General features: G+C 39.9%; 1 protein-coding gene across 3 annotated transcripts in view; it reads left to right on the forward strand.

The window, feature by feature from the left end:
- The window catches only part of SPIRE1 (spire type actin nucleation factor 1), a 430,877-nt gene that overhangs the window by 187,233 nt on the left and 231,442 nt on the right, over positions 1-12,202 (forward strand). The gene's annotated exons all lie outside the window — the stretch shown is intronic.

A 12,202-nucleotide genomic window follows, 5' to 3' on the forward strand; every position in this document is an offset into this window, starting at 1 on the left:
ACATGTTATAGCTTAAAATTTCAAGCTGGTTTGGCACAGTAAGTGACACATGAATAAATGTGACTGACTTTGAAGCCAATAACAAGCAGGCCACTAGTAAATATCTTGTTTTTAATAGACACTAGTACAAATGTAGGAATGTTTCTCTTTGGAAGGTGGTATTTTGTGTAAATATGTGAATAATGTGTGTTTTTTCTAAATAGAACGCAAAGTCTTATATTTGTAAAAAAAAAAAAAAAAAAAAGTTTTTTCATATATATTTATGTGTATGCATGTGTGCTCATAGTTGTATTTGTATGGTTGTAGCCCTGAAGAACTCCTTGTGGACGAAACGCGTTGCGCGTTGGCTACTGTAAATTGCAGCTACTATGGCTATTATGGACTGTAGAAGAAGATGTTTTTTATGAACAGTTATGAATAAAAAGAGGCTACTGTGGCTACCATGAATTATAGAGGAAGATGTTTTTATGAACGTTAATGAATAAAAATAATTTGTTCCACCAAAAAGGAATATTTTGTGAATCTGTGCCATCCTTAACTTTGGAACTAGACTGTTGAACCTTTCATCAAGATACGGAATCTATATGAGAGCTCAGTCTGATGTGGATAATGTTTAATTATTTTTCCCTTTGTGTGACCAGGCCTAATTGGCACAACTAGTCTGAGAGTTGGGCTTCTCTGTATAACTAAAGTATCTGAACTGAGCTGTCCTTTCATGTATGTTCAAACTGTGCCTTCTGTACCTGTGCCTCGATCCGTGGGCACTCACTTACAGGTTCGAGTGGCAAATACGCAACAGTGCAAAGGAAGTTCAAGGAGCCATTCCTGGACACGATTTCTCTAGTTTCTATGCTCGTCAAAGGGTGACAGGACCAAGGAGAAGGTTTTTGCATGCTGTTTTGGCCCCAGCAGGGCTGGCTTAGTGATGGTGGCACCCGATGTGACTATCTTTTTCAGCCACTCTCTCTCCCTATGACCTCCTCTAATTCCCTCACTACCACCAGGAAAAAGCACCCATCGTCTCTCCACAGTCCTTCTCTCACATACATTTCATTAGTTTTAAAGTGCTGGTAAAGGCTGGCTTTACTAATCCACTCAGCTATCCTGATAAAATACAGATTTGGTCGTTGCAGCAGGCATATTAACCCTCTGCGCTGGTTCATGGTGAGTCAAAACTCTCATTGGATAAACCTCGATTCTCTCTCTAGGAGGACCAATAATAATGAGTCATCTTGCCATTTTTACTGCTGCCTGAAAGCTAAATCGTTAGGTATTGCTAAACACAGCCCTCCCCTTGGGTCAGCCCCCCCCCCTCCCCTCCAGATCAGCGCCCACTGTGTCTGCACCAGTCGCACCGCCCTAAAGCCGGACCTGGGACCCAGCATTCATGAAAATAGAACAAGTAACAGGCTAGCAAATGACTCTGACTTCACCCAGGCTCACTGAAAAGCCTGTTTTTGAATTGCACTCGTCTTGCTGCAAAGACTGCCCCCTCCCAGTCAGAGTATCTTTAGTTGTGTATTATGTGTTTACACCTGCGCACAAACTCATAAACAAAACTGTTCAGTCATTCCCCGCACTGCATTTAAACATGTACAAAATGGTTTCCAGCTAAACCACTCCCCTTGTTTATGCCTCATGTCTTCACTTCCAACAAGATGCTAAGGTAACACCCTACTCACATGTGCACTACATTAACTTTGAAATAGCCACCCTCAATTTGGGTACACACAGGTTTAAAGAACTGTCATAAAAAAACAAGCAATCTCATTCCTCTTCAAGGAGCTAATCCCAGAAGTTCATTCAAGATTTTGAGGTCCCTGGGAGGTGAATATCACCATACAAGTTAACAACAGCCGCCAAAACAGGCTATTTTTCCAGGTCTTTGTGCCCTTCGTTATGTGCAACGGTGTAGTGTTATCTGATACATTTTGCGTACCCATGTTTCTACCTTGACTGCTGTAGAACTTGATGAATGTCTGAATTTCGCTTTGCTGAGACTGTGAGAAATAAAGTGATGTCTGCTGCTATCTGGTCAGACACTGGGTGAGCTCATTCAAATTGAGAACCTGCTAGTTACCACTGGACCATATTCTCACATGTTTGAAAGGATATCGTCTCATCCCTTATTTGAGGCCTGAACTAAGAAGAAACCCCCTTTATACACATTAGTATTCCTAAGTTTCTTGGCTTTGCCCTAGTCTCCCATCAGGATTTCCTAAATGGAAGTGTTTTCTCATACTCCAATCTCTTGCAGGTCAACCTCTTGAATCTACCCTTAAGACTCAGTTAAGCTTTACCTTCACTTGTGTCTCTAAAATATTATCGCTATTTTAGCAGCACATGTAAAACTCAATATAGCCACCCCCCTTTGTATCCAACATTCCATTTAAATAGCCACAGAATGTTAATGTGCATGAAATCTTGACCTTTGCTCCTGCACCAATTTATCGCTGGTGATCAAACCTATTTTCTATATATACAGATAGGGAAAGTGAACCATTCATCAGGCTCCTACACACCTGGAAACCGGAATGGAACCTTACCCCTATAAGATGCTGCTCCAATAGAGGGCACACGCTTCCCCTGTAATCAATATGTCCTCTAAGCAACTGGAAATTTGCACGTTATGTATCATTTCTCTAAAAAAACATCTGGCAGTGTCTTGCCTTCAGAGCAGTAAAGTTTAGGTAGGCATTTTCACACAATTGCATAAGTTCTCTTATAGAGAGTCTCTAGTTGTTTGTACTTATTATAATGAGATTTATTAGAAGACCTATATTTCTTTGAATAAGTTGCTGATGAGCCCATGTTGCAAATGATCCAGCCAACGTGTGTTGCACCCCCTAGTTGGCGTGCAGGCCTGGGGCTTTTTCAAGGCAAAAAAGGCTCAATGTATTTCAAGTTCGATAATCTGAATAATGAGTAGAGCCAATTGAAAGGCCATGGAGCAGCTAGTGTGACAGCTATCCACCCGGGCGTTCATTGTCAATTTAGTGGATGTAGATGAAGTAATGCAGATGTCCCTGCGGTCGGTAGTTGAGCGTGGTCCTATTGTTGGACCATAGTGCCTTGCCTTCAGCGTGCATCTGAAAGTGGATCTCCCATATGATGGGATGAGCACTTCAACATAGCAAACTGTTTTTCACATGTTAGCTCCGCAACGGAACACCAGAGGTACCAACAAAAGGTTTTTACGCCATAGATAAAATGAGTAAAATTCCAGTTGTTGACACAGGGTTCAAAATGCAGAGCACACCCTCTCTTTCTGTGAAAGTTTATCACCACGTAGATGGTGGGAGCACCTACAGTATTCTCTGGGGGTGCTACTCACACACACATATCTAATTATTTTGTCCGTTGTCTAAGATGAATCATACTGGCATGTATTTTACAGTCGTTTGAAAGTGATACGCAACAACTTGACTATTATGGAATTCTAAATTTATGTTTTGATTTAACACTAATTATGTTACCAGTATTTTTGTGCTGGTGTGCAACCATTTGTATGGCCTTGTAATGTTTGTGTGATCTTTACTACCTCTGCCAATCTGGGATTTATTTTTATATTTATTTGTGCCGTTTTATAGACCAAGGGATATCACTGCACTTAACAAGAACAATTTGAAAACAAACGTTAGGGATACAGAATAATGTCTTTTTGACAAGCTTGAATTTCCATTAGCAGTCGAAAAAGTTTGTGTGCTTGTAGCATCAGTAAAATAGCTCCTTTTACATCTGTGCTTGCTGATTGTGAGGGTGAAGAAATTATCGAAGGTGACATTTTTGTACCAGCAAACTTTTTAGGTCCTGTTTGTATGATTTGAAAGAGAGATTTGTGCGTATTGCTTGAGAAAAACAATTCTAGATTCTGGGGCACTTCCAGAGAAGGATTAGAAAGGACATGGCTCTTTGTTTCTTGAAGATGAGTGATTCTAGAAGCATAGACTCGGCACTACAGATGGAACAGCTAGTTGCAGAAAGAGTGAGTTTTTGTGCTAGGTACTTTGGGGTTCGGCACTATAGGGTTGAAATTTGGAGCAGGCCATTTTAAAAATGCGTCTTGCTTTTTTCGGGAGCCCTCTTCGGGTAATGAGAACAGGAGTGAGTTGATCAAATCGTTTCACACCAGTCGTCGGTCTGGCATGCCAAAGTCACCTTCGTGGGTACTTGGTGAACTTTTAGAATGGCTGTGAGGCATACCCACGGCCTCAACCTAATCTAATCAGCGATTATACCAGTTTTATAATGTGCATCCAGATTGAAGGATTTTATTATTTGATGAAATCTGAGTTGGTTTTGTGCACGCTTTGTTAAGGTGTCAATCTGCGCCTCCAGTGAAAGATTTTTGCCAAGGGCGAAACCGAGAGATTTTGTGCATTTCACAATTTTTGTTTTGCGGTCCAGACAATAAATTTAGTGAGCGGGTTTCTCCTTGATGGGTGTGACGGTAGTTTGTTCCTGTGCCGAAACTTGACTTTCTGTCCGGGATTGCGACACTTATGAGTTCAAGATGGAATCGTTCACCATCCTCGCATTAGAGGAAGGACTTGAGGCTTTATTGGACACTGTGTTGCCTACTCTTCCTAGCTGACCGGTTTTGCGTTGCACCTTGAAATGTAATAAATTTACACCTAGTGGCTTTGTCTTTCTGATTAGATTGTGGAATAGGTAAAAGGATGAAAATACTACCAATCACGTCCAACTTTCTATAAAACTCTGAGAACGTCTCTCTCACTATTTTGAAGCTCCGGTTGGGTTTTAGGTCACCCATGGCACTTTATTACATGGTGTCCATAGTGGTAGAACCTTTGTGGAGATTAAATAGTATCATTTCAATTTCGAATTGTTGTGCACAGATTTTAAACTAGTGCTAACGAGGTGAAGCGTTTGCCCAGAGATTATTAAAGTGTGTTATAGTGAAACAATAGCAACATAATACCGCTGCCGAATGGGCTGCATAATGCAGCTCCTTTGGCCTTTTATGGCCACATAATTTAGTCAAACTTGCCACATATTTTGATCCTCTGTTGCTGGGTAATTCCAGTGGGCCTGTCCACCACTGAAAACTCTGCGGGCTCTCTAAAGAGAACCGTCTTTACCCGGTTGACCAGCAACCTGATCGCAAGACTGGAAACCATATTCAGGACGACGAAGCACGAGGGCGCCATGATGTATTTGTGAGGAATACACGAGGTCGCAAAGAAAGAACCTTACTCCGCCCAGCCCCGTGTTATGTTGGCATTGCTAGTACCACGGCTGGAGCTAATCAGCCATATATAATGTACTTTGCTTCAAGCCGAGGGTTTCACTTTAAAAATGCTTAAAGCAGAAGAATGCAGTTGTTCCATAAACCCAAATCTTCCTATAGGGTTCACATAATTGGGCCGGTTTGTGTACACACATGGGGTTATAGTGGTAATCCACATGCTGCTTAATATCCAACACAGATAGACGCCTCATCATGCCCCTTCACACAATGTATATTTGTGTTCTAGCTGTTCAGAGTGCTTCATGGAAAACTTTAGCCCCAAAACACAGGCCCTTTCTTGCAAATATCTGCAGAGGAACTCCTGTATTTTACTTCAGCAGCATTCTTAGGATTGAAGAAGTTGTATATAGAAAAGCACGGCCTAATATTTATGAAGCTTCAGAAAGAGACTTTGATAGGACCACATTTGCCCCGATTTCGAGTAAACGTCAGCGTTGACTCTAGGTGACTAGGCAGTGTGATAACATTTCTGAATTTGTCAGGCCATTCACTGACTTCCAGTGAACAAAGCATTATCTTCAAACTGGCTTGACTGGCTTTTAATTGCCTGTGTTTAAAGGCTTTTAAATCTTACTTTCCGCAAATATTTGCTCCATAGATGTGCCAAATGATGACCGATTGGCATCCTGCCTCCAATGTGCCCCTGCATCCATTTGGCACCGGTTCCAGCTTGCTCTCTATAAAATGAAATTTAGACTGGAAGTAAGGAGAGTGAAGCTATGGACTGCTTTAGCACTAGACTTTAGAGATCAAACCAGGCAGACCAACTTGAAAACCAGTGCTAAGACTTATTGTGTTAGATTTACTCCATATTGTTTGCTGCTCTTTTCCGTCAGCTGTTTTAAGTTGACTGGCCCCAAATTTCTGCTGTAGGCCACAGAATCATTCAACGCTTTCAAAGCACCCTCTGCCCATGCGTACATAGAGCATGAACATGCACAGCTGTCCTCAGTGGACTAATCCACAGCCTCTTAGTGGCCTTACCAAGCACTGAAAAAGTACTCATGGGTACTCCAGTCTTCAGTCTGGTCACAGAGGATGGGAACATGGAAGGACGTGAGCTGTGCTTGCAACTCACAATGTAGGGATTTACTCCTCTTCCTTTCTCTTGGGTATCATCAGAAACCAGGTACCATGTGGGTGGTGAAGCCGCCTCGTTTATTCACATAACAAATGGTGTAATTGCCATGCTCAACGTTTGCGTTGCTACACATGCTGCGTCATGGCTAGACTCTAGGCAAACACCCTTAATAAAAATTGCAAAACTGGTTTCTCACTGAGCACTATAGAGTACAATAAATATTTATCTTTTCGCTCTTTATCACTATTTCTCCATTAGTCTCAGTTGCAGTTACATAACAGAAAATGGTGTGATCACAGCCATCGTGAAACTAGCCCTGCCCTCAGGTTTCTGCTTGTCCACACTGGCACTTCCCTTCAAGGTCACGTAAAGCTGTTTGATCAACTAGGCAGCGCAGTGTTCAGCTGCCGCGTTTAAAGGATCACTAATACGCAATAGGAGATTTATTTGAAGGACCTGGTGCACACCATAGCTCCATTGTGAAGAATGTAAATATGACAATACTTCACGAACACAGATCACGCCACATGAATGGCTAATAAAGAAAATCATGGGCTTTGGTTGTTAGTCTCTTCAGTAGTATGAGTTGAGGTACAAATTATGATCATTATGAATATCTACTTTCCTTTTGGTTAGCACTTACAATTGCGGCAGCCATGTGACATCACTTCATTTTCAGGCACCATTTTCATGATCAACTTGCAAGGTTATCTGAGCTCTTTTATGAGGACCCATTTCCCTTCCGCTGTTAGATTTTTTTATGTTACTCTACAAGATTTGTTTTATTTATTAAGCTATTGTCATGAAAGTACGTCAGCATTCCAAAAATTTATGATACAAAGGATTATGAAACAAAGTGATGCACACATTTAAATACAATATCAGAAAAAATAAGTTACAATTATTATATGGCGCTTTACTGAGGTCAGCCAAATCGACCTGCGATTATATTGCATTCTGTTCATGGCTCTCGCTACATCGTCTGGGTAAGACTATGTCTACGTAATGCTATTAACTGTTGCATTTATCTGCTGTACAGACTGCAATATAATTGTCATTTGATGTAATGTATAAAGTACAATTTTAATATACCTGTTAACTTGGTAAGGCTACCCAACGGGTCCGCTTCCTTCCCCCATTTCTTAAATGTGCCCACCTTAGGAAAACAGGTTCCCTCCAAGTGACAGTTAGTTTCACAGTTGAATACCATTCGATGCATTTTCTTGTCCCATGCATAGGGTTAGGTGGAACCCAAAGAGGCACAGGAGCTTGTGTTTAGACCCTAACAGGGATAGATGACGGAGCTACCCCTTGAAGGTACCATGGGTTTAATCTATCCCCTTCTTTGTGGAATAAGGATTTCAGCACAAGTGTATGCCTCTGTGTGGTGCTCTCTGCCATGAATCTATTGCTATTTTTGTGCTAACCCAAGTCATGGGGGCTTTCAAATGAAAGCCAGAACATAAAAGTCGTCTGGAACAAGATATTTTGGTACCGGCAGGAAATGCTTGACATTCTCTCAAGACTGAATTGGCAATTTTGTTTCCACTTTATGGACCCTCAGGATAATATAAAGGTGCCCATGAAATCTTTCCGACTCATTAGAGGATGGTTAAATCACCTGTGATTTGAAGCAGGCATACACACCGAGTTGTTGTGGTTTACTTGTGAGCAGTAGAACCAGTTCTGCATTCAGGATCGGCTCCACCCCAGACTCCAATGATAGGAAGGCTTTGTCCAGATGGCTCTTGGTATGGAGCAGAATCTGTGACCTAAAGTGTCTATATTGTACATTGGAGCATAGGCTTTGAATAGGCATTGCCCAAGGTATGTGTGGCACTTTACAGTTCATCTTCAGCATCTTTGGTCAAACAGTCATAGTTCTTGCCCCTTGTTTCAGGTTTCTAGGTAAATCAAGCAGAAGTGACTGTGCTGGTAATAACCTGCAGCTATTTCATGCATTTAAAGCCATGCATGGTAAATTGGAGAATAATTATTGGAAACATATTTTTTGCTTGTTGCTACCACATTTCTATTCTGGAAGTAAAAAGCTGTTAGAGACACCTCTAATATCACTGAAGGGTGAATTTGTAATGAGGCACATTACATGGAATTGTAGTTTTATTTTTGGACATGTTCATTTATCTCTGATTCGTCAAAGCAGTACAAATGACAACAGCAGTGCTGCCAGCTGTCTAGGGGCGCCAACGACCCAGTTACATCACCTTAAAAATACCTCTTTTAAACAAATTAGGTGGACACCTGGTTGGTGTGAGTGAGCAGGCCTCAAACATATTCTGGTAACACATTGTTTTGAAGTTCCTTACTTACTTCGCTTTAACAAGGTCAGTAAGTCTTTTCACTGAGCATGAAGGGGTGGAGAAATAGGACATCCAATCTCAAACAGCACAAATTAAATTGACAGTATGACCCATGTGGCCAACTAATAAACTCCAGTTTGAAATAAAGTTAAGGGTTTTAATACAGATAGGCTGAAATGTATGTAAATGATTCTCAAAACAAGATTATAAACTTACAGAATCACCATGGGTTGACCAAGGCAATGGTAAAGGTTCAAGCAAACTAACTTGAAAAGAACTAAACACTCAACAATAGCAATACAAAACATCAAAAAAATAATCTGATCGATAGAAAACACGCACTGTTCAGTTCTTTTAAGCATGAAGACAATTTTAAAGTCATCTAAGTTTTTAGCTAGCTAGGGCAAGGCAAATCACTACAGATTAGCAAGTCACTAGTTAACTTGTGCTGGGCTAAAACACACGAGGACAACAAGGAAAAGCAAAACAATTTTGGAAAAATTACATCTGGGGCAAAAGACGGCTAACTAAAGTTGGCAAAAAGTAGGTAAAAAGGGAAAGCTTCTGCATTTCAGAAGCTCGGTCAATGGTCTTCTTCTTGTGTCAAGGGTAAAATTCTAAGTCTCAGCAAAGCATTAGGAATTAAGGGTAAGGGTAGAGAGGTCTGTACCTCTCAGAGTCCATGGGGATCTGCTCCTAAAAGAAAAGGCAAGAAGAATGCTGCTAATCTAGCTGGGGAACGGAATATTTAGGTCCAGAGTGACAGATGATTAGTTTATAAAGCTGCAGGACATCAATCAGAAGATTCAGCTGTCCAATTAAAGTTCATGGCATGACATGGAACTTGAACATAGGGACATATTCGCATTACCGACATGGGAAAGGCATCCTCTCTTGGCTCATCTGTACAGATTGAATCAAATGATTATAGTCCAATTCCACAGTTCCTCAATGTACTGGGCTCAACGATACTTTCTCAGGCCACTATTCGTAAAACAATAGGGCATCTATTTCCAGACCAACAATTCATGGGCATGAAAGAAATGATACGTTAGCAAACAAGAATGACTAAACATTTTTCTACATAGTCAGGAAACGGGGCCTTTGCAGGCCTCGCTTAGGCTAACTAAAGTGAATTAAAATGGTACATTCATTTATATAAAGCGGGGCACATATAACATTCAAAATTATGAAATAATTAATAAGGTTTGTCAGTGTCCATGGTACAATAGATATAAAACGAAATAACTCTCCTAATAGATTTCATTCACTAGTGCAGAATTGCATTTTCAACATGTGCATATAACATTTAGAGCATTTATTTTCAGAAATTCATTATTGTTTTAGTGCAAACTATTAATTAACATCATAAAGAAACACATGACGTCAAAACAGATGAGTATACGTAATGTTTTAGGGCTATACCACAACAATCAATCAACATCTCTTTTCAGCAGGGAATGCACAGTAATAGTCTTTCAGTGCATCACTTTACAGTTAGCTTGTTAGGGTTTTAAATAAAATGCAAAATCACATATAGATCATTACTGTGATGAAAAGTAGCAATAACCTTTTTGCTACATTAATCCCCCCTCTGGTGGCGAATCAAGCCATAACATCAGATTACAATTTCTCATATCAATGAGACCGATCCAAATTTTTGAGGTTGATCCAGGAAATATCTTTTGGACTCCTCTGACTGCTTAATGGTACTATAATAGAGACTTTATCTAGTCTCCAACTCAATTTGCTCTCATATCTTTCATCTTCTTGTATAACGTATAGAGACCAACTGCAACTAAGGCACACAAAGCTATTATCAATATAGGTCTCAGGATACTGCCAAAATTCCTTTCCCTAAACATCCAAACCACTTTCTAACTGCAGAAAAAAACATTCCCTATTGATTCCTATGCACCTGTTCTCTAACTCCTTCAAATCCCTTTTCAGGTTTGTCGTATTCGCAATATACTTCTTCAGCTCCTTACTATTGTCTGATATGTATGTGCAACCACATTGAACTTGCAACATCTTGCAAACTCCACTCTCTTTTACAAGAAGGATGTCTAAAGCAAGTCTATTTTGCAAAGCCATTGATCTTACCACAACCATTTCAGTGTCATCTAACAAGTAGGCACCGGCTGCATATGTAGATAACATCTACAATTGTTGACAAATTCCTTATCTTGTGATCATTCAGAATTACTTCCACAGATGGAATTATAGTGCTAAAAATATCTTCTACAATCTCTGAAGCACTGACACCTCTCTTGACTTGGCAGGCTTTAAAATTTTTACATGCCCACTGCGCTATGAGGAGTCATATTTTATCAGGTTGAGCTATTTTTAGGACCTATTTGACCCTTCTGGCGAGTTGACAAACAGCAGGTGTTCTGATCAGTCAGAAAGTGAAGGAGGCCTTTAAATCTTCCTGTGGTCATATTTGCTCTGTGTTCAGAGACTGAAGTCAAAAGTCAGTTTGTCTTGCAATTAGTTTTCCTTTTGACTGCACAGTTCCAGGATTTTGACAGTTTTTCCTAACAACATTTAAATAGCTAAGGCAACTGTACAAATATTTCAAAATATATTTCAGTAGTTATGAAGCCCATTGTTTGTACTTCTGTGTGATGAAAAAATATTTTAATAGGATGAAAACAAATCAGAACACTTTACATGGTGATGTGCAAAGGACAAATGTTTCCTGAAACCTGATTTTCACCGATTTGTTAATACATTGTATAGTTTTATCAGTAAAGCTGCTGGTTAGTGGGAAGGTTTGTGGACATTTCATGGAAATTGTCTCTCAGAAAATGAGTGTGCGACCACATCATGCTTTAGTAATATATTTATTAAAATTAGTATTTAAACATAAACCTAGAAACACTCCTGCACTGGTAGCAATGCGATTAGTAAACTAAGAGGCAAGTAATGGATTGTGTGTCCCCTATATGTGGGATAGATTCTTTTCATACATGGAGCAAAGGTTTAGTCATATAAACAAAGAAGTTTGTTGTTACAGAAGAAATGCTGGGCTCACTTATTTAAAGGTACATTCATATGTGAGAATGAAGAAAAAGGCAACTCTGTAAAGTAACATATTTGCCTAGGATCAAACAATTGAGACCTGTTTACAGGTCAAGTACATTACAGTTATGGTCAAGTAGTTTATTCAAGTTACTCGACCTGCAGGTCTAGTAACATTTTAATGATTTTTTTTAGGCCTGCTTGGGCTTTTAACTTCTCATCCCGAACAGGATCATTAAAATGCTCTACATGACAAATCTCTAGAAAGACTAGATAACATGTTTCATACAATCCTTTAGGTAACTTATAATAAGCATTTATTACTGCAGATGAAATAGACTTCTGTTATGGCAGTGTCTTGTCCAGCTAACATGAATGTCCAAACGCTCTTAAAAACTCGTCTGCATTCCCTACACGTTTTGTATCAGTTTTTAATTTAGGTCTATGTACACACAGCCTCTCTACAAGTTGCAAATCTTAGGCAAGGGATCCTTGATTTACTAC

This window comes from Pleurodeles waltl, chromosome 2_2, assembly GCF_031143425.1.
Source record: "Pleurodeles waltl isolate 20211129_DDA chromosome 2_2, aPleWal1.hap1.20221129, whole genome shotgun sequence".
NCBI lineage: Eukaryota > Metazoa > Chordata > Amphibia > Caudata > Salamandridae > Pleurodeles > Pleurodeles waltl.